General features: G+C 45.8%; 1 protein-coding gene across 5 annotated transcripts in view; it reads left to right on the top strand.

Annotated features, from left to right (window-relative positions):
• The window catches only part of CNTFR (ciliary neurotrophic factor receptor), a 474,506-nt gene that overhangs the window by 274,602 nt on the left and 176,620 nt on the right, over positions 1-23,284 (top strand). The window lies entirely within an intron of this gene.

Genomic DNA, 23,284 nt, shown 5'->3' with positions numbered 1-23,284 from the left:
CCCCGTTCTTTTATCTGTAAGGATTCTTTGTGGATTATGGTGCATACGTAATAAAATAAAGAAGAAGTTGTGTTCTGAGGACTCAGATCTTTTTACCAGTATTACCAGGCCCGACTGGGCCAGCATTGACAAGGGTACCACACTAGAGCCTTGCAACGAAGGAGCCTAAGCTGGAGCAGTTGCAAAGGGCTCATCAATGCCACGTGAACTGCAGCACAGCTCAGTTCAGAGTCTCCCAGTGGAGCAAAGGGAAAGCACCAATTCTGGCTTTGACCATCATCCTCTCTGCTTCATCCATCCAGCCATCGGAAGCTGAACCAGCTTTGCCCAGTGACATTTCCCACCTTCCCTCAGCATTCACTTGGTCTGACCTGGCATAGCACTTCTGAACAGAGTCCCATTCTTTCAGCGGCAGCTAATGACATGCGTCCAGCACTCTGCCCCCAATTCTTGGAACATCTTTGTGCTCTTGCATTGGTCCAAAGTCAAGAATGCTCATGTCTGGCATTGGGCCACCCGACTCCAGAGCTCCTGGCCAGGACATTAATACTCACTGCAATATTCAAATAGTCTCCGCCCGCCCTCATTCAACGTCTAGGTCATGAGCCAGATTCTGCTGCCACCCTTGCTTGGACCGAGAAGGTATCTCACACCTGTTCAGTATGGCTGCACATGGAGTAAGGTGCTACTCAGCACAAGCGTGTGTGTAGCTGAACCTGGCCCCAATTCTGTCATCTCCATGCCTGTGGAAGGCAGTCCATGAGGAACATGTTTCAGAATCCGCCTGCTTACCTATCTAGCCAGGGTCCTGTAATGGTGCCCAATTGCCCATCACTGCAGTACCTGCATGCCCACTCAGTACTTCAGAGACATCTGAAGGCACAAATAGAAGAAATCCACCAAAGCAGACTGATTGGCTTTGAACACCGCTCCTCCCCTGGGGTGTCTCCTAGAACTGGGATACAGCCGAGCCCTCTGTCTCAGCTTTGGGTTCCCTCTTGCACTGTGACGTTGTGACAAGCTGCAAAGCCCTCCAAGCCCTCACACCAACATCCACAGGCAGGGGCCACACCCAACTGTGTTCATGAATGCCCTGGACAGCCACTGCATGAACCAACAATAGAGAGATTACAGCCAACATACTCCCAGCTCCTCAGCCTAGGATCCCAGAGCTGGACCACCCTGCCCCGGTCAAAAAAAGATTATTACAATTACCCAGTTTGCCTCCTCCTTCAATATGGGGTGGAATCTGCACAAAACCTTTGTTAACTGAGCTGAGATTTTTCCCAAACACTTCATTCAAACCACACTGTTTTACGTAAAAAAAAAATAAAAAAAAATACAAAATAGATTTTAACTGATTATAAGTGATAGCAAACAGATCAAAGATGGTTACCTAAGCAACAAACAAAATCATAAAAGATTAAGGTTGGAAGAGACCTCAGGAGGTATCTAGTCCAACCCCCTGATCAAAGCTGGACCAACCCCAACTATATCATCCCAGCCAGGGCTTTCTCAAGCCTGACCTTAAAAACCTCTAAGGATGGAGATTCCACTGCCTTCCTAGGTAACCCATTCCAGGGCTTCATCACTCTCCTAGTGAAATAGTGTTTCCTAATATCCAATCTAGACCTGCCCCACGGCAACTTGAGACCATTGCTCCTTGTTTTGTCATCTGCCACCACTGAGAACAGTCTAGCTCCATCCTCTTTGGAACCCCCCTTCAGGTAGTTGAAAGCAGCTATCAAATCCCCCCCTCATTCTTCTCTTCTGTAGACTAAATAATCCCAGTTTCCTCAGCCTCTCCTTGTAAGTCATGTGCTTCAGCCGCCTAATCATTTTTGTTGCCCTCTACTTGACTCTCTCCAATTTGTCACATCCTTTTTGTAATGGGGGCCCAAAACTGGATGCAAAACTCCAGATGTGGCTTCACCACTGCCAGATAGAGGAGAATAATCATTTCCCTCAATCTGCTGGCAATGCTCCTACTAATGCAGCCCAATATGCTGTTAGCCTTCTTGGCAACAAGGGCACACTGTTGATTCATACCTAGCTTCTCATCCAGTGTAATCCCCAGGTCCTTTTCTGCAGAACTGCCACTTAGCCATTCAGTCCCCAGCCTGTAGCAGTGCATGGGATTCTTCCATCCTAAGGGCAGGGCTCTGCACTTGTCCTTGTTGAACCCCATCAGATTTCTTTTGGCCCAATCCTCCAATTTGTCGAGGTCACTCTGGACCCTATCCCTATCCCTACCCTCCAGCAGATCTACCTCTCTCCTCATCTTAGGATCATCTGCGAACTTGCTGAGGGTGCAATCTATCCCAACATCCAGATCATTAATGAAGATGTTGAACAAAACCGTCCCCAGGACTGACCCCTGGGGTACTCCACTTGATACTGGCTGCCAACTAGACATGGAGCTGTTGATCACTACCTGTCAAAACTGACGATCTAGCCAGCTTTCTATCCACCTTATAGTCCATTCATCCAATCCATGCTTCTTTAACTTGCTGGCAAGAATACTGTGGGCAACCATATCAAAAGCTTTGCTAAAGTCCAGGAATAACACGTCCACTGCTTTCCCCATATACACAGAGCCAGTTATCTGATCATAGAAGGCAATTAGGTTAGTCGGGCATGACTTTCCCTTGATGAATCCATGTTGACTGTTCCTGATCACCTTCCTCTCCTCCAGGTGCTTCAGAATGGTTTCCTTGAGGACCTGATCCATGATTTTTCCAGGGACTGAGGTGAGGCTGACCGGTCTTTGGTTCCCCGGATTCTCCTTCTTCCCTTTTTTAAAGATGGACACTATATTTGCCTTTTTCTAAACATTCGGGACCTCCCCCAATTGCCACAAGTTTTCAAAGATAATGGCCAATGGCTCTGCAATCACATCAGCAACTCCCTCAGCACCCTTGGATGCATTAAATCCGGCCCCATGGACTTGTGCATGTCCAGCTTTTCTAAATAGTCCTTAACCTGTTCTTTCACCACTGAGGGCAGCTCACCTCCTCCCCATACTGTGATGCCCAGTGCAGCAGTCTGGGAGCTGACCTTGGCCTGGTCTACACTACATGTTTAAACCGAATTTAGCAGTGTTAAACCGATTTAACCCTGCACCCATCCACACAACAAGGCCCTTTGTATCGATATAAAGGGCTCTTAAAACCGATTTCTTTATTCCTCCCCGACTAGAGGAGTAGTGCTGAAATCGGTATTGCCATGTCGGATTAGGGTTAATGTGGCCACAAATCGACGGTTTTGGCCTCCGGGCGGTATCCCACAGTGCACCACTGTGACCACTCTGGAAAGCAATCTGAACTCGGATGCACTGGCCAGGTAGACAGGAAAAGCCCCGCGAACTTTTGAATTGCATTTCCTGTTTGCCCAGCATAGAGCTCTGATCAGCACGGGTGGCGATGCAGTCCCAAATCCAAAAAGAGCTCCAGCATGGACCGTATGGGAGATACTGGATCTGAGCGCTGTATAGAGAGACAAATCTGTTCTATCACAGCTCCGTTACAGAAGACGAAATGACAAAGCATTTGAAAAAAATCTCCAGGCTATGATACAGAGTCAACAACACAGTGCTGTGTGACAAGCGTAATGGGAAGCCAAAGAATCAAATGGACGCTCATGGAGGGAGGGAGAGGGTACTGAGGACTTCAGCTATCCCACAGTCCCCACAGTCTTTGAAAAGCATTTGCATTCTTGGCTGAGCTCCCAATGCCTGTAGGGTCAAACACATTGTCCGGGGTGGTTCAGGGTATATCTCGTCAATTTACACCCCCTCCCACCCTGTGAAAGAAAAGGGGAAAAAATCATTTCTTGACTTTTTTCAATGTCACCGTATGTCTACTGCATGCTGCTGGTAGATGGGGTGCTGTGGCACTGAACAGCAGCATCCTCTCCCCTCCCTTCCCCGGTTGCAGACAATACAGTGCAGAAGGACTGGTAGCCGTCCTCGTCATCATCCCGTGAGTGCTCCTGACTGGCCTCAGGTGAAGTCGGCCAGGGGCGCCTGGGTAAAAATAGGAATGACTCCCGGTTATTCCCGGCAGATGGTACAGAATGGCTGGTAACCGTCCTCATCATAGCAACTGGGGGCTGAGCTCCATCAGCCTCCCCCCCCACGCCTTTCATGTCTAAAGAAAAGATACTGTACTGCCTGGACTGTCATAGCAGCGGGATGCTGGACTTCTCTCTCCCACACCGTTTAATGTCCTGCCTGGACTATCATAGCAGCTGGAGGCTGCCTCCCCCTCATTTTATCTCACTAAAAAGTCAATGTTTCTTATTCCTGCATTCTTTATAACTTCATGACACAAATGGGGGGACACTGCCACAGTAGTCCAGGAGGGTTGGGGGAAGAGGGAAGCAACAGGTGGGGTTGTTGCAGGGGCACCCCCGTGAATGGCATGCAGCTCATCATTTCTGTGACATCTGACATGGAGCGGCTGTGCTCTCTGCTACACTGGTTCTCTAGTGCACTTGCCCCATATTCTAGGCAGGACTGACTCTATTTTTAGATAAAACATAAAGGAGGGAATGACCGGGGAGTCATTCTCATTTTTTTCTTGGTGTCCCCAGCCGACCTCAGTGAGGCCAGCCAGGAGCACCCATGATAGCAGCAGACGGTACAAAACGACTGATAACCGTCATCTCATCGCCAATTTGCAATGGCATGGCAAACGGTACAGAATGATTGATAACCATCTCTGCTACCTTGCAAAGGCAAGTGAATGCTGCTGTGTAGCACTGCAGTATTGCCTCTGTCAGCCGCATCCAGTACACATATGGTGACAGTGACAAAAGGCAAAACGGGCTCCATGGTTGCCGTGCTATGGCGTCTGCCAGGGCAATCCGGGGAAAAAGGGCGTGAAATGATTGTCTGCCGTTGCTTTCACAGAGGAAGGATTGAGTGACGACATTTACCCAGAATAACCCGCGACACTGTTTTTGCACCATCGTGCATTGGGATCTCAATCCAGAATTCCAGTGGGCGAGGGAGACTGTGGGAACTATGGGATAGCTATGGGATAGCTACCCACAGCGCAACGCTCCAGAAATCGACGCTAGCCTCGGTACATGGATGCACATCGCCAAATTATTGTGCTTTGTGTGGCTGCGTGCACTCGACTTTATACAATCTGTTTTATAAAACCGGTTTATGTAAAATCGGAATAATCCTGTAGTGTAGACGTACCCCTTGTCTGTGAAGACTGAGGCAAAAAAAGCATAGAGTACTTCAGCTTTTTCCACATCATCTGTCACTAGATTGCCTCTCCCATTCAGTAAGGGGCCTACACTTGCCCTGACCACCTTCGTGTTGCTGACATACCTGTAGAAACCCTTGTTACCCTTCACAACCCTTGTTAGCTGCAACTCCAATTGTGCTTTGGCCTTCCTGATCATACCCCTGCATATTTGAGTAATATTTTTTTATTCCTCTCTAGTCATCTGTCCAAGTTTTCACTTCTTGTAAGCTCCCTTTTTGTGTTTAAGCTCACTGAAGATTTCTCTGTTAAGCCAAGTTGGTTGCCTGCCATATTTGTTATTCTTTCTGCACATCGGGATGGTTTGTTCCTGTGTCCTCAATAAGGCTTCTTTAAAATACAGCCAGCTCTCCTGGACTCCCTCCCCCTCATATTAGTTTCCCAAGGGATCTTGACCAACAGCTCCCTGAGGGAGTCAAAATCTGCTTTTCTGAAGTCCCAGGTCCATATTCTACTGCTCTCCTTTCTTCCTATTGGCAGGATCCTGAACTCAACCATCTCATGGTCACTTCTGCCCAGGTTGCCACCCACTTCTACCTCCCCTACCAATTCTTCCCTTTTTATGAGAAGAAGGTCAAGAGGAGCACGGCTCCTAGTTGGTTCCTCCAGCACTTTCACCTCCCCAACACTCTCCAAAAACTTCCTGGATTGTCTGTGCACTGCTGTAGTGCTCTCCCAGCAGATGTCGGGGTGATTGAAGTCCCTCATGAGAACCAGGGCCTGTGATCTGGAAGCTTGTTAGTTGTCCGAATAAAGCCTCGTCTACCTCGTCCTCCTGGTCTGGTGGTCGTCATCACCCTTGTTGCTCTCACCTCTAAACTTAACCCAAAGACTCTCAACAGGCTTTTCTTCACTTTCATACTGGAGCTCTGAGCAATCATAACTGCTCTCTTACATATAGTGCAACTCCTCCACCTTTTCTCCCCCTCCTGTCCTTCCTGAACAGTTTATACCCTCCATGACAGTGCTCCAATCATGTGTTACCCCACCAAGTCTCTATTATTCCAATCACTTCATAGTTCCTTGACTATGCCAGGATTTCCAATTCTTCTTGCTTCTTTCTCAGGTTTCTTGCGTTCATGTACAGGAACCTAAGATAACTAGCTGATTACCCTACTTTCTCAGTATGAATCAGGAGGCCTCCCCTGTTGCACCCTCCTCCTTGTGTTTCCTCCCAGTATCCTGCTTCCTCACTTACCTCAGGGCTTAGGTTACCACCCCTTGGTGAACCTAGTTTAAAGCGCTCCTCATTAGCCTCCTCAAGCCTGCCTGCAAAGTTGTTCTTCCCTCTCAGTATTCCATGGATCCCATCTCTTCCTAGCAAATCCATCTTCCTGGAACAACGTCCCATGGTCGAAGAATCCAGAGCCCTCTCTCTCTGACACCATCTGCATAACCACACATTTACGCATTTATCACACTTTAAGTTTTATACACTAGATAGGATTTGAATCAAGCAGTGTTTCAGCCTGGTAGATAGTATAAACAGTCCATCAAGCTTCCATAAACAAACTAGAAATCCCTTTAGCCTGGGACAAGCACTTCCCTCGGTTCAATCTTTGTTCCTCAGGTGTTTCCAGCTGTTCTCTTGTGTGGGGAGTGAAGCCCCGTGGAGATGTCACTTCCTTCTTACATAGTTTCTTCCATAGGATGGGAACCCCTTTGTTCCAGGCTCAGTCTGTGGTAAAATAAAGGTACCAAAATGGAGTTCAGTATCGTGTGATCTAGTCACAAGTCCTTGCCTGCTCCTGGTGAGTCATGGCAGCCATTGTTCATAGGCTGACTGAACCTACCCAGGTGAGGATAAGCTCCTCCATGGTCCATTGTTTTCATTGATGGGCCATTAGCACTGTCTAGCTTCTTCATTGTTGTACCTGAAAGGCTAATTGTGGGTGTTTCCAGCTTCACAACATCTTTCAGTAACACACACGTAACAAAACTTCAGAACTTCATATACAGTGCCAGCATGTACAATACAACAGGATATTAATGTTCAACGGATCAAGACTTTTAGAATGATAACTCACAAGGCAGACTTTGTACAAAACATACATAATTTTATGACAGTGGTGATTGTGGGGATGCCACTGTGTTGCTTTGGGGCACAGAGTGTCACACCTCCCCTAGAGCAAATGGCACTCTGCTGATTGACACCAGCTGAGGACTTGGCCTGGTCCCCACTCATCACCAGTGACGGCCAACACTCGGAATTCTTACTTTCTTACTTTCTTAGTTCTGAAGAATTAAAACCCCAATTAGCTGGTAACATTCATTAAAGGTGCTTAGAAAGAGAAAAATCTACCTCCAAAGAGATTAACCCCCGAGAACACCTCGGTGCAGCCTGGGGGGATAATGCAGAAGACCACAGACTGGAGAAAACATTTCAGAGTGTTCCATCACCCTGCCAAATCTGAGCTTAGAGCAAGGAAGAGAGAGACATGTCCAGCTCTTTCTAGCTCGGGTTGCAGTGTGTTTTCCAGTGATTTCTTTTTGGATTCAGTTCAAATAATTTAGGGCTGGGTTCTTCCCCTTTCCTCGTGTAGAGCAATATACCTTCATATGCAAGAAGCTCCACCAAAATCAAAGGGTCTGTGTCAAACCTTAGTCCCAGATTTGGACCTTAGCGTCCAAAATATGGGGGTTAGCATGAAAACCTCCAAGCTTAGTTACCAGCTTGGACCTGGTACTTGCTGCCACCACCCAAAAAATTAGTGTGTTTTGGAGCACTCTGGTCCCCCTGAAAAACCTTCCCTGGGGACCCCAAGACCCAAATCCCTTGAGTCTCACAACAAAGGGAAATAATCCTTTTTCCCTTCCCCCCTCCAGGTGCTCCTGGAGAGATACACAGAAGCAACCTCCGTGAATTTAAGCAGAAGGAATCCACCCTCTGTAATTTCAGTCCTGGAAACACAAGCACTTTCCTCTTCACCCAGAGGGAATGCAAAGTCAGACTTCCCCCTGACTTCTTCCTCCCACCAATTCCCTTTTGAGCTGCAGACCCAATTCCCTGAAGTTCCCCACTAAAGAAAACTCCAACAGGTCTTAAAAGAAAGCTTTATATAAAAAGAAAGAAAAAATACATACAAATGGTCTCTCTGTATTAAGGTGACAAATACAGGGTCAATTGCTTAAAAGAATATTGAATAAACAGCCTTATTCAAAAAGAATACAAATCAAAGCACTCCAGCAACTATAGACATGTAAATACAAAAGAAACAAACTCTTTGGTACTCACAACTTTGAAACAGAAGATTAGAAAGCAGAAACTACTTCTCCAAAGCTCAGAGAAAAGCAGGCAGAAGAAAACAAAGACTTCAGACACAACCTTCCCTCCACCCAGAGTTGAAAAAATCCGGTTTCCTGATTGGTCCTCTGGTCAGGTGCTTCAGGTGAAAAAGACATTAACCCTTAGCTGTCTGTTTATGACAGTCTGCTCGCAGGATAACGTATGACTTAATTTGACTATGGTTGGCAGGTTCTGTCCCTTAATTAATTAGCATTGATTGTACTTCACTTGTAATTATAAGGTGGGAGCTGCAGCAAAATTAGGAGGCGGGCAGCAGTGAAGTGGTACAACATAATCATTGCAACCATTTTTACATAACTAGCCAGCGCTCTCCAGAAGCTACCTAGCAGCTGCAGTGATGGGCGAGATAGAGAAGGGAAACTCACCGAACGGTCGGATGATCCTGGAGTTTTAAAACACATAAATAATTGTTTTAAAAGAAACAAGTTGACGAGGGGGATTTTCAGAATTGCTCAGTGCTGGCCGAAATCCGCTCCTGCGGAAAGAGAAACTCCCATTGACTTCAGTGGGGTAGGGTTGCCTGCAGACTCCCACCTGGGAGCTGCCTGTGGAATAAAAATGGTAACTGGCTGCTAGGCTGTGTTGTCTCTCATCCCCCTTAGTGTGGCAGGTGAGCACCCGAGCAACTTCCGAACATCCTGTGCAGGAGGGAAGTGCTGCTTCCCCATTTCACAGCGAGGCAACTGCAGCCCAGAGGGACTGACGAATGGTGCATCTTCCCTGGACCTGGAGGTGTAAATTCCAGCTCGAGGCCACGTGCCTACGCTAGCTCCGAGCAAGCCAGCGCACTGAAAACAGAAGTGTGTCCGTGGCCACATGAGTGGCGGGAGCAGCAAGCCACCTTCGGGTGTGCCTAAAGTCTCCGATGGGACTATACGCAGGGCAGCATAGTGTGCTGGATCAACCAGAGCTAGCACAGATCTGGCAGACCCCCTGGGAATTACACCTCCAACTCCATTGCAGACATGCCGAAAGTGGCTGAACCTGGATCCCATGCTGGCGCTCTACCCAGCGGGCCTCTCTTCTTCTCCAGAGATCACACGTTTCTCTCTAACTGGCTAAATCTCTTGAAATAAGAAGCCATGGAAGCTGAGGTTACACTGGGCTCGACTGTATTACCCTTAGCCATGGCAGCAAGCACTCCAAACGCACTGGCTTACACAATGCTTCTCCTGGAAGGGAGTTCTTGCCAGCTGGGCTGTGGGCTGCAATCTAGCCCAGAAGCCAAATGGCCCTTAAGGCATCTTGCATTCGGAAAACTTCTTTCCTTGTAGAAAGGCCAAGGCACAAAATGAGATCAAACTAGCTAGAGACATAAAGGGTAACAAGAAAACATTCTACAAATACATTAGAAGCAAGAAGACGACCAAGGACAGGGTAGGTCCATTACTCAATGGGAAGGTGGAGGCAATAATAATAGAAAATGTGGAAATGGCAAAGGTGCTTAATGACTTCTTTGTTTCTGTTTTCACCAGTAAGGCTGGTGGTGATTGGACGTCTAATATAGTGAATGGCAGTGAAAAAGAGGTAGGATCAGAAGAGGCTAAAATAGGGAAAGAACAAGTTAAAAAGTACTTAAACAAGTTAGATGTCTTCAAATCACCAGGGCCTGATGAAATGCATCCTAGGATACTCAAGGAGCTGACTGAGGAGATATCTGAGCCATTAGCGATTATCTTTGAGAAGTCCTAGAAGACGGGAGAGATTCCAGAAGACTAGAAAAGGGCAAATATAGTGCCCATCTCTAAAAAGGGAAATAAGGACAACCCAGGGAATTACAGACCAGTCAGCTTAACTTCTATACCTGGAAAGATAATGGAGCAAATAATTAAGCAATCAATTTGCAAACATATAGAAGACAGTAAGGTAATAAGTAACAGCCAGTGTGGATTTGTCAAAAAGAAATCCTGTCAAACCAACCTGATAGCTTTGACAGGGTAACAGGTCTTGTGTATAGAGGGAAGTGGTAGACGTGGTATATCTTGACTTTAGTAAAGCTTGTGATACTGTCTTGCATAACCTTTTTATAAACAAACTAGGGAAATGCAGCCTAGATGGAGCTATTATAAGGTGAGTGCAAAACTGGTTGGAAAACCATTCCCAGAGAGTAGTTATCAGTGGGTCACAGTCATTCTGGAAGGGCATAATGAGTGGGATCCTGCAGGGATCAGTTTTGGGTCTGGTACTGTTCAATATCTTCATCAATGATTTAGATAATGGCATAGTTTGCAGATGATACCAAGCTGTGAGGGGTTGCAAGTGCTTTGAAGGATAGGATTAAAATTCAAAATGAACTGGAGAAATAATCTGCAGTAAATAGGATGAAATTCAATAAGGACAAATGCAAAGTGCTCCACTTAGGAAGGAACAATCAGTTGCACACACACAAATGAGCAGTGATTGCCTAGGAAGGAGTATGGCAGAAAGGGATCTAGGGGTCATAGTGGATCACAAGCTCAATATGAGTCAACAGTGTAATGCTGTTGCAAAAAAAGTGAACATCGTCTACGATGTATTTGCAGGAGTGTTGTAAGCAAGACACGAGAAGTAATTCTTTTGCTCTACTCCGCACTGATTAGGCCTCAACTGGAGTATTGTGTCCAGTTCTGAGCACCACATTCCAGGATCGATGTGGACAAATTGGAGAGAGTCCAGAGAAGTGCGACAAAAATGATAAAAGGTCTAGAAAACATGACCTGGGAGGGAAGATTGAAAAAATGTGTTTAGTCTGGAGAAGAGAAGACTGAGAGGGGACATGATAACAGTTTAAGTATGTAAAAGGTTGTTACAAGAGAAGGAAGAAAAATTGTTTTTCTTAACTTTTCAGAATAGGACAAGAAGCAATGGGCTTAAATTGCAACAAGGGAGGTTTAGTTGGACATTAGGAAAAACTTCCTAACTGTCAGGGTGGTTAAGCACTGGAATAAATTGCCTAGGGAGGTTGTGGGATCTCCATGATTGGAGATTTTTAAGAGCAGGTTGGACAAACACCTGTCAGGGCTGGTCTAGATAATACTTAGTCCTGCCGTGAGTGCAGGGAACTAGACTAGATGATCTCTCAGGGTCCCTTCCAGTTCTATGATACTCTGACTATGTAAGCAAGGCAGGTTGTCCAACTTGCTGTATCTTCTGGGTATTTCTTGCAGGCATGTACCTAGTTTAGCACGAGGCTTGGTAAAAGTCTATTTTTAATTTTGGTATAATTTTGATGGATAATATTGATGGTTATTTATCAAAGCACATTAACGAACTGTAGCAGTTAAAAATAGACTTGGAAAGATTGGATTTTTATTGGTAAATGTCGGTAAACATTGATTCCACCATATGCACACAAACCAACGAAAAATATTGCCATCAATAGTAATTGAAATTTACAGATAGACAAAGTAAGAAAAATGCTGCTTGAGAAACTATTAGAGTCAAAATCCAGTGATTCAGGCGTTTGAATTAGGTTTATTACAAATGGGTGTGTGAGTGAATAGTAAAACCAAGTATGATTTGTTGACATAAGGCTATTTACTTTGTATATCTTGACATGCAGTGTTGACAATTTGTGTTTTAACCATTTTTAAAGCTTTAACTTTTTTGAATCTCCAATGTCTACAGTCATGAAATAATTCTCTGATTCCCACTCCATAATTTTCTGCAACTGTGAAAATGTATATTGATAAAAATGTAAAAAGCTTAAAAAGAAATGTCAATATTATCCATTGAAATTATAAACATATCAAATGGAGTTCTACCAAGCCTATTGATCATTGATAAGTACAAGTGGAGCTCTGTGGTTCCATGCACTTTCTATCCATGGTACATTTTCTTTCTCCAGGTTTTTTCAATTACAGTTTTGGCAGCTCAGCTGAGATGACGGCAGAGGTTCTTCTATTGATCTGTCAGTGGGATTGTTGGATATATACCCAGAAGGAACATTTCAGAATTTAGGTGGCAGATCTAATCCTGTTATGCTATTTATCCTGCTCTAAATCATAGAGTAGGAATGAAGACTCTATGGCTAGCACCGCCGTAAATGAAGGACAGATTTGTTCATGTTCCAGTCTCTTCTAGCACACTGCAAGTTTGCACTGTTGACCTGGTTAAGAATTCCTGGCGTTGTGTACGCTCTGACGACTAGTTTGGACTGAGTTTCTTTGACCCTGTAAGAAATGGAGCATTTAGGCATGTGTGACCGGACAGCCCATTGCTGATTCGCTGTGAATACTCAGGCTAGACACAGACTGGCCCTTACGAGGGTCCTGAGGACAAGGAGGCTCCCCCAGCCTTTCTGCAGTGTGTTTAAGGACCAGGCAGAACTGGAGGAGCTGGGGAACGCAGAGACTGGTCTTGGTTCTACACTGCATTCCACAATCCCTTGTGCCCTTCACTGCCCAGGACACCCCAGGCGTGTGCTTGCAACATTTGAATGATTTTTTCTTTTAATCTCCTTTGCACGGCATTAGTGAATCTGTGCTTTCTCACTAGCACCATGCAGCTTCAGTTTGCTGCTCAATTTAGGCAGATTCTGCTAGATCTCTTTTCTACTACCTGGCACGTCTGTACCTACTGAGGGATATTGTGAGAAAGGGTGTGGGCGGAGAAGAAGAAAGGTTGGGGGAGTGGTTTGCTGTATTTGGAGGGAGCGTTTTGACAGTGGGTGCTTGCCAGCTGGCATGCGGTGGGGTGATATAGAGGAGCAGACTCACCCCTGCGGCGCCTCCTGCTGGTGCCTTCTGGGAATTAGCTCGGTTCCAGCTCCGGAGCGCCCTCTGCAGGCTGGTGATCCACCTGTCCTCTGGTGCCTGTGTCCCTCCCAGGACCCGGTGCCCTTTTACCTGGGGTGCTGCTCCCTGGCAGTAACCCCCTCAGTCTTAGGGTCTCCCCTCCCCGGGGAACCCCCACCCACTATTCCCACCTCGCCTCAGTATAAGGCAACTGCCAGTCATCATCTAGCCCCCACGCCCTGGGGCAGACTGCAGTATGAGCCACTCATCACTGGCAAGATTGGGTTTGGACCTGCTGCCTTGGCCTACCCCTGGGCTGCCTTCTGCAACCCCCAGTACCTGTTGACCTTGTGCTAGGCCGCAGTCTGGGGCTTTCCAGGCTGGAGCTCCCCAGCTCCTCTGCCTTTCCCCAGCCCTGCTCCACTCAGGTATCCTGTCTCTAGTCCCTGCAGCCAGGCCCTTCTCCCTGTACAGGCAGAGGGAGACTGACTGGGTCCTGGCTCACTGCCTCTTATAGGGGCCAGCTGGGCCTGATTGGGGCATGGCCATAGCTGAGCCTACTTTCCCAATCAGCTCAGGCTTCTTGCCTCTGCCAGAGCCCTCTCCTGAGCTGTTTCAAGCTCTTCAGGGCAGGAGCAGGGAACCACCCTGCTACAGGTGGGAATAGGAGTGGGGGGGGGGGATTCAGCATGTGATCTGTGCATGAGTAGTACTGGCTGCTGTTAGGTGGCTTGGCATTTCTTTTCCTTGCTGTTGTGGCATTGTGCCAGGCACATTCTTTCCCTGGAACTGTTGCACACGGAAGTGTTTTCAATGCGGAAAGTATTTACAAGAATCTCTTTCGTCTGCTGCTTTAAATGGAGTCACTTCTGACTGAGATCCCGCAGCCATCTAGCAGCACCGCTAAACAACTGGATTGTCCAGAAGAATTCTGCATCCGATGGAACTGCAGAGGGAGTGAAGACCGGTAGATGCTTTGCGGCCCAGATGACTGTTCATTATTTAATTATTTGTATTGCAAATGGCTCAGGTCAGGGCCCCGTTGTGCTAGGCTGGGTTCAATTCCTGGCTCCGCCACAAACTTCCCCGAGTACGTTTGGGCAAGTCACGTGACCTCTCGGTGGGTTCAGCTCCTCATCCATAAGAATACTTCCTTTGTCTTGTCTGTTTCACTTGTAAGCTCCTTTGGGCAGGAGCTGTCGTCTCTTGCTAGGTGTCTGTCCTGCACCCCACACAACGGGAGTCCAGTCTCGGCTGAGGTCTGCATTCATTGACGTAAGGCATGGAGCAGTAAGTTCTTACACCGGAGCCTTGCATGGGCTTCATGCTCCCTGAAGGGGGTCAGGAGAAGGAAATTTGGCTGTAGAATGTGAAGGGGATCACGGGAGCCTTCCTTGAGCGAAAGGACAGTTCAAAACCTTTTGCATCCCACTCCATGTCCCGTATTGTCACTTTTCCTGCACTGATCTGCTCCCGGGGGTCTTGATGGGCGCAGTGTCAACAAAGTAACAGATCTTCCCGCTCTTCGCCCCCAGAAGCGCTGCTACCCCCCAAAACCTTCTACGGTGAGGTGCACATGTGTGCAAACCCAGGCAGGGGAGGAGCGGAGCAAGAGGGAATACCCAGGACTAACGAGTTGGGAAAGCAAGAATGGGAAACATAGGCTGAGCAGCAGGAATGATACTCTGACTGCAAGGCCTGTTAGATCATGGGGAGCCTCATCGCTGGAGACATTTGAAACTGGGCTGGAGAAAGCCCTGGAAGCAACAGTCCTGCGCTGTCCCCCTGGGAGATGGGAACATGGACCTTTCCAATCACAATCTCCCATGATTTGAGGAGAGGCTGAGGGAACTGGGATTGTTTAGTTGCAGAAGAGAAGAATGAGGGAGGATTTGATGCTGCTTTCAACTACCTGAAAGGGGGATTCCAGAGAGGATGGAGCTAGACTGTTCTCATGGTAGCAGATGACAGAACAAGGAGCAATGGTCTCAAGTTGCAGTGGGGGAGGTTTAGGTTGGATATTAGGGAAAACTTTCTCACTAGGAGAGTGGTGAAGCACTGGAATGGGTTCCCTAGGGAGATGGTGGAATCTCCATCCTTAGAGGTTTTTAAGGTCAGGCTTGACAAAGCCCTGGCTGGGATGATTTAGTTGGGATTGGTCCTGCTTTGAGCAGGGGGTTGGACTAGATGACCTCCTGAGGTCCCTTCCAACCCTGATAGTCTATGTTTCTCTGTCAACTCAATAAGTGAGCCAGCTGGGCCGGTTGTCCTGTGCTGTGTGTGAGGATGCGCCTTTCGATAGATAAAGTGCTGTGTATATAGTTTTTGCTTTGCTTGAGAAAATAAAAATGTTTGTTGCCTAGTACCAGAGCGCTGTTCTTTTTTTTTTTTTTTTTTTTTGCCCGGCAGAGTTGAAAAGGTTGTTTTCTATTCATGACTTCAAGTCTGGGACAGAAAAGGCATTTTCCCTCAGATAGCTGCTTTCTATGCATACTTGCCTAGATTTGCATTTCCCTTTGCTCGCTCTCTTCTCTTGGACTTTTTGTACTCTCTACCCCTCCGATAGCTGCTTTGTGCTTGTGTCTTGAGTCCTTTCTTTCTCTGCTACTATTATTCATTTCCTCTTCTTTTCTCTCTCCCCCTCCTGGTCCTAACAACCTTTTCACAGCAGACTCATTTCAAAACTGGTTTTTCACCCTTGAAGCCAAGAATTTTCTTTCCCCAACCCAGCTTGCTTTGGGGATGGAAGTGCAGGGGAAGAAAGTTTTTTGTTTAAAAAAAAAAACTAATTAATTTCTCCATGTTAAAGGGACAGGACAGCTCCTCTGGAGAGTGTTGGAAGCAGCATGAGTTAGGTTGTAATGAAATGTTCCATTTGTTCGGGGAATTTCTCTACCCCAGGAACCATTTTTTTTCTTGTGTTTAATTTAAAAACTTGTCATTATTCTTATTTTTCATTTTATTCCGTTGCAGAGGAGAGTCCCAAATTTTTCTTGACATGGCTGGAGAATCCCACAGAGCTAAGGAATGTTCCCTCTTCCCCCCCCCACAGGGTTAAAGACCCCAGTTCAGCAAAGCGTTTAAACACGTGCTTAAAATTAAGGACTTGCTTAAGTGCTTTGCCGAATAGCGATGGAATTGAGCATGTGTGTAAGTGTTTTGCTGAGTCATGGCCAAAGATATTTTCCAAATCTTTTTAAAAGGCTTAAAAAACAAAATTCTAAATGACAAAATAAAATCCAGAACTGGAGAACTTAACCTCTCATATCAATGAGCACAACGGGACCTTCAAAATACTCTGAAGCCATCTACCTGCTAGCAGCTGAGACTTCCGTTACAGTTCGGTTTTCTGAAACCCATGATACTGTAGCCATGCTTACAGAATAGGCGACTCTGTCCTGGGAAGCAGTGACTATGAGAGAGGTTTGGGAGGCTATGGTGGATAATGAGCTACACATGAGCGCCCAGTGCAATGCTGTGGCCCAAAGGCCTAATGCGATCCTGGCATGCGTAAACAAGGGATTTCTTGAGTATAAGCAGAGAGGTTATTTTCCCTCTGTGTTTGTCACTGTTGCGACCGCTGCTGGAATCCTGTGCCTAGTTCTGGTGTCCATCAGAACATAACAGCCATAATGGGTCAGACCAAAGGTGCATCTAGCCCCGTATCCTATCTTCTGACAGTGGCCACTGCCAGTTGCCCCAGAGGGAATGAACAGAACAGGGAATCATCAAGTGATCCATCTCCTGTCACCCATTTCCAGCTTCTGGCAAACAGAGATTTAGGGACACCATCCCTGCCCATCCTGGCTAATAGCCATTGATGGACCTAACCTCCATGAACTTATCTAGTTATTTTTGAACCCTGTTATAGTCTTGGCCTTCCCAACATCCTCTGGCAAGGAGTTCCCAGGTTGACTGTGCGTTGTGTGAAACAATACTTCCTTTTCTTTGATTTTAACATGCTCCCTATTAATTTCATTTGGTGACCCCCTAGTTCTTTTATTATGAGAAGGAGTAAATAACACTTCCTTATTTACTTTCTCCACATCTGTCATGACTTTATATACCTCTATCATATCTCCCCTTAGTCGTCTTTTTTCCAAGCTGAAAAGTCCCAGTCTTATTAATCTCTCCTCATACAGAAGCTGTTCCAAACCCATAATCATTTTTGTTGTCCTCTTCTGAACCTTTTCCAATTATAATATATCTTTTTTGAGATGGGGCAACGACATCTGCACAAAGTATTCAAGATGTGGGCGTACCATGGATTTATATAGAGGCAATACGATATTTTCTGCAAGAGTCCTGTGGCACCTTATAGACTAACAGACGTATTGGCACATGAACTTTTGTGGGTGAAAACCCACTTCGTCGGATGATATTTTCTGTCTTATTACCTATCCCTTTTCTAATGATTCCCAACATTCTGGTCCCTTTTTTGACTGCTGCTGCACATTGAGTGGATGTTTTCAGAGAACTATCCACAATGACTCCAAAATATCTCTCTCTTTAGTGGTAACAGCTAATTTAGACCCCATCATTTTATAGGTACAGTCGGGATTATGTTTTACAATGTGCATTATTTTGCATTTATCGACATTGAATTTCATCGTCCGTTTTGTTTCCCAGTCACTCAGTTTTGTGAGATCCCTTTGTAACTCTTCACAGTCTGCTTGGGACTTAAGTAGTTTTACCTGCAAATTTCGCCACCTCACTGTTTAATCCTTTTTCCAGGTCCTTTATGAATATGTTGAATAGGACTGGTCCCCTCGGGGACACCGCTATTTACCTCTCTCCATTCTGAAAACTGTCCATTTATTCCTACCATTTGTTTCCTATCTTTTAACCAGTTACCAATCCATGAGAAGACCCTTCCCTCTTATCCCATGACAGCTTACTTTGCTTAAGAGCCTTTCGTGAGGGACCTTTTCAAAGGCTTTCTGAAAATCTAAGTACACTATATCCACTGGATCCCTCTTGTCCACATGCTTGTTGACCCCCTCAAAGAATTCTAGTAGATTGGTGAGGCATGATTTCCCTTTACTAAACATGTTGACTCTTTCCCAACGAATTATGTTCATCTGTATGTTGACAATTCTGTTCTTTACTATAGTTTCAACTAGTTTGCCTGGTATTGAAGTCAGGCCTGTAATTGCTGGGATCGCCTCTGGAGCCTCTTTTAAAATTGGTGTCACATTAGCTATCTCGTCATTTGGCACAGAAACTGATTTAAACGATAGTTTAATCACAGTTAATAGTTCTGTGATTTCGCATTTGAGTCATTCAGAACTCTTAGGTGATACCATCTGGTCCTGGGGCTTATTAATGTTCTAATTTTCAATTTGTTCCAAAACCTAAAAATCTAGGACAGTTCCTCAGATTTGTCACGTAAAAAATGGCTCAGGTTTGGGAATCTCCCTCACATCCTCATCCGTGAAGACCGATGCACAAGAATAATTTAGTTTCTCCGCTGTGGCCTTGTCATCCTTGAGTGCTCCTTAGCTTCTGATCGTCCAGTGGCCCCACTGGCCGTTTAGCAGGCTTCTTCTTCTGATGTACTTAAAAAAAAAGTTGCTGCTACTTTTTCGAGTCTTTGGCTAACTGTTCTTCAAATTCTTTTTTGGCCTTCCTAATTGTATTTTTACATTTCACTTGCCAGAGTTTATGCTCCTTTCTATTTTCCACACTAGGATTTAACTTCTCCTTTTTAAAGGATGCCTTTTTGCCTCTCGCTGTTTCTTTTGCTTTGTTGTTTAGCCACGGTGGCACTTTTGAAGAAGGATGTTGATATTTTGGAGAGGGCTCAGAGAAGAGCCACAAGAATGATAAAGGGACTAGAAAACCCGCCTTACAGTGACAGACTCAAAGATCTCCGTCTGTTTAGTTTAACAAAGAGGAGAAGGGGCAACTTGACTACAGTCTATAAGTATCTACACAGAGAATAATCTAGCAGAGAAAGGTATAATTCAATCCAGTGGCTGGAAGCAGAAGCTTTAAACAAATTCAGATTGAAATAAGGTGTCAATTTTTGGCAATGGGGGTAATTAACCATTCGTACAACTTACCAAAGATCATGGTGGATTCTCCATTATGGACAATTTTTAAAGCAAGATTGGATGTTTTCTGAAAGCTCTGCTCTAGGTATTAGTGTGGGACAGGTCTCTGGCCTGTGTTGTACTGGAGGTCAAACTAGATGATCACAATGGTCCCTTCTGGCCTTGGATTCTGTCACACTCTTTCAGTGGTTCTCAATCTATTTACCCCTGTAGGCCACATATCCAGCTCTCTGGGTGTTCTGTGAGCCACATCCACACAGTGTATATACTACCTGAATGGCCTTGAGGATGTCACATGGGCCACAGTTGTGGATTAATTGGGCCACTGCTCTAAATCCCGAAGTGTCCTATGGTCTCCAATCCAAGATGAGCCAGAAAGCTGGCCACAATTTTCCCCAAAAAATTTGAAAAAAAAAAACTTAAAAAAGGAAGAAGTAGATGAATTTTTAAATTCCACTCTCTTCCCCCCCCCAAATTTTTCATCCAATAAAAACACTGATTTTTCTTCAGTTTTGAAATTATGACATTTTGAATTTCTACATTTTAAATTGACGGGGTGGGGGAAATCCTGAGAACATTATTTTTAAAATATTTGTATTTTGTTCCCCTATTTTCCAGTGAGCTGTAATTTAGACACGAGTTAGAGTCTATCTTCTAAAGTACAAACAGAGACCTCTTTCCCGCAGTGTCTGAGCACCTCACAGACTCTAATGTATTGTCCTCGCAACCCCTCTATGAGGCAGGGCAGGGCCATTATCCAGACTGTACAGAAAGGAACTGAGGCACAGAGAAACTGTAACTTGTCCAAGCTCTTGCCCTACCAAGAAGCCTTACGGAACCCAGGTTTCTGAAGTCCTAGGCCTAATGCTGTAGCCACGAGCCATGCTTCCAGATAGGAGTTCAACGACATTGAAAAGGAATAAACTGAAAATAGGAATACTTTGTTAACCAGCGAAAGTCATTGCCCTTGGATACCATAAGGCCAAGATAGTAATAGCATTCAAAACTGGTTAGGCATTTTATGGTAATGAGACTGTCCTCAATCACATTATATAGGACTTTTTCAGAAGGGATATAAACCCTCATGCTTCAGGACATAAACCAGCCACTAACCTATTGAGGTCAGGAAGAAACTTACCCTCTAGGCAGGTTATTTCATGATTGTCCACTGCAGGGTGACGTTAACCTTCATCTGAAGCAGCTGGTACTGGCTACAGTTAGAGATACTAGGCTAGCTGGATCCCTGGTCTGATCCAGAGCTGAAAGTTTCTATTATCGTATGGTATAGGCTACTTTATTGCCTTTAAAGAAGAAAGAGAAGAAAAAGAAAGAAAGAAAATCCCATTGGCTAATACATAGGCATTCAACCATGTGATAACAACCAGCATGTGCTGTCACTCTCAAAGCCAGTTGGTATTTGTAGTGAGAGCCGGGTATCTCCAGGGAAGCATCACAGAACTGTCTGTAGAATTTGGCAGGGAACCATCTGGGTTTCCCCTCTTTCATATTCTTAATAGACTCAATGAACTCATCCTCCATGAGGGATACATCAAGGTATCTCTCGCTGGGCTGCAGTTATTTGGGGTAATGTAATATCTACAAGATCTGCTCTAGGAATTGTTTGGGGGAAGGTCTCTGACCTGTGCTCAAAATGGTCCCTTATGGCCTTGGAATCCATGGATCTGATTTCTGGGTTGATTCTCCAGCTCTTGATGTCTTCAGATTCAGACTGGCTGCCCTTCCTGAAGTTAGGCTTTAGCCAAACACAAGTTATTGGGCTCAATACAGGGTAACTGGGTGAAATTCTCTGGCCTGTGTCGTTCAGGAGGTTAGACATGAAATACGATTATGCCAAAGCTGCCCATCTTCCTCATATGAGACTGTAAAAGCTGAGGTCCTGCCCAAGCTACAAGGACTCAATTTGGATAGAATAAGGGATTTCCCCCAGCGACTGTGGTCAAAGTAACCCTCTCCCGCTGTTTGCAGTATGTTGTGTATGAAACGTGTTGCCTCTCTCCATCATAGAGATGGCTGCATCCCACAATTGTTTGTGTAGTTGTCAAACACTTTGGGACCCTTTGGGAGCAACAGGCACGATATACACATTTAGCATGTCATTGTTACTGGATCCAATCTTGAGATCTTTTCCTTGTTTTTAATTACCTGGGGGAAAGCAGTTGGAGTTTTGTCTGAGTCAGCCCCTAGGATTTAGCCAATAAACGTGACCCGAAACTGTCAACACAAATGTTAGTCAGGGAAGTGATGTGACTCAGTCCTGAGTCGGAAAAGTGACTTGGGGAAAATGGTCTCTTCCCTGCGTGCCTGCAGGTCACACATAGAATATAGGGTGGAAGAGACCTCAGGAGGTCATCTAGCCCCACCCCCCTGCTCAAAGCAGGACCAACCCCAACTAAATCATCTCAGCCCGGGCTTTGTCAAGCCGGGCCTTCAAAACCTCTAAGGAAGGAATTCCACCACCTTCCTAGGGAACCATTCCAGTGTTTAATCACCCTCCTCATGAAATAGTGTTTCCTAATATCCAACCTGGACCTCCCCCACTGCTACTTGAGGACCATTGCTCCTTGTTCGGTCGTCTGCTACCACTGAGAACAGCCCAGCTCCATCCTCTTTGGAACCCCCCCTTTCAGGTAGTTGAACGGCTGCTATCAAACCCCCCTCACTCTCTCTTCTGCAGAGTAAATAACCCCAGTTCCATCAGCCTCTTCTTGTGAGTCATGTGCCCCAACCCCCTGATCATTTCGTTGCCTTCTGCTGGACTCTCTCCAATTTGTCCACATCCCTTCTGTAGTGGGGGGCCCAAAAACTGGACACAGTACTACAGGTGTGGCCTCACCAGTGCCGAATAGAGGGGAATAATCACTTCCCCTCGATCTTCTATAATTCTATTGTGTGCTCCTGTTGTACCTAGTGGATTCTCGCTCCAGTGCTCGCAGGACGCAGCAGCGAGTGAGCTGGGTTCTGTTCCATCTCGTGCATCGTTTGACAGTGTTGTCAGCTAAGTCCTGAGCATTGGCTCTCTGCCCTGATGTGGAGAATCAGAAAGAACATAGAGGAGGACAGCTCTGCGGGTGCAATCCATACTGCACTGTACCCCCCAAAATCTTGACCACATGATGGTGGATGGTGCTATGCTGGAATCCTTAGTTTTACTTACTCGCCATCCATCTAGAATGTACCCATGACCTACTTAATTGGGCTGGGCAGTTGGTTTTTTTAAATAAATCTCATCTTTAGGTCTGATTTTTTAATCTGACCTTAGTGGTGATTTTACAAAGCCCAGTACTGTGTACGTGACGAAGCCCTAGCCTGCAGCAGGAAAATAGACGATGGAAGCTGCCTCGGGAGCTGAATTTTAAAGCTATTAAGTGCAAAAAAAAAACCCGTGAATGTAACATAACAGTTGTGCACTTGCACGCCCCAGAGTCTGGAAATTGAGAGCTCTGGTTTCACACAGTGCTCGTAACTTGGTCCTGCGCAGATTGTGCAGTGTGTAAAACTAGACTGAGAAATAGCAACGATACTGTAGGGACCAATAGTGTGTTGGCAGCAGGAGGGTAAACTGAAGTGGACCCAGCTGGTCTTTACACCTCTGATTTCTCTAATTCTGAGAGTTTGTTTTAACATGCTTATATTGCATGGTCCCTGGTGGTAATCTACAGACTTCAGTGAGAGGAATTTGGATCCGGATCCTTGTTGTTACGTCAGTATGAGCATCCCAGAGGCAAATAACCATCCACTCTGGTGTATTTGTTTGAGGGCCTGGTCGTTATTTCAGTGTGGAGTGTAGATGGGAGCACTGATGAAGCAATTCACGCCCCAGGCACATGACTTAAGTGGTGATAAAGGGCCTTTAACCAAGTGTGCACCTAAAGCTCCATCCTGCAGGGTTCAGAGCCCTCTATCCCC

Source organism: Gopherus evgoodei, chromosome 6 (assembly GCF_007399415.2).
Source record: "Gopherus evgoodei ecotype Sinaloan lineage chromosome 6, rGopEvg1_v1.p, whole genome shotgun sequence".
Classification (NCBI taxonomy): domain Eukaryota; kingdom Metazoa; phylum Chordata; order Testudines; family Testudinidae; genus Gopherus; species Gopherus evgoodei.
Note: the sequence above shows the minus strand (reverse complement) of the source record. Positions and strands in the feature narration are given on the sequence as shown.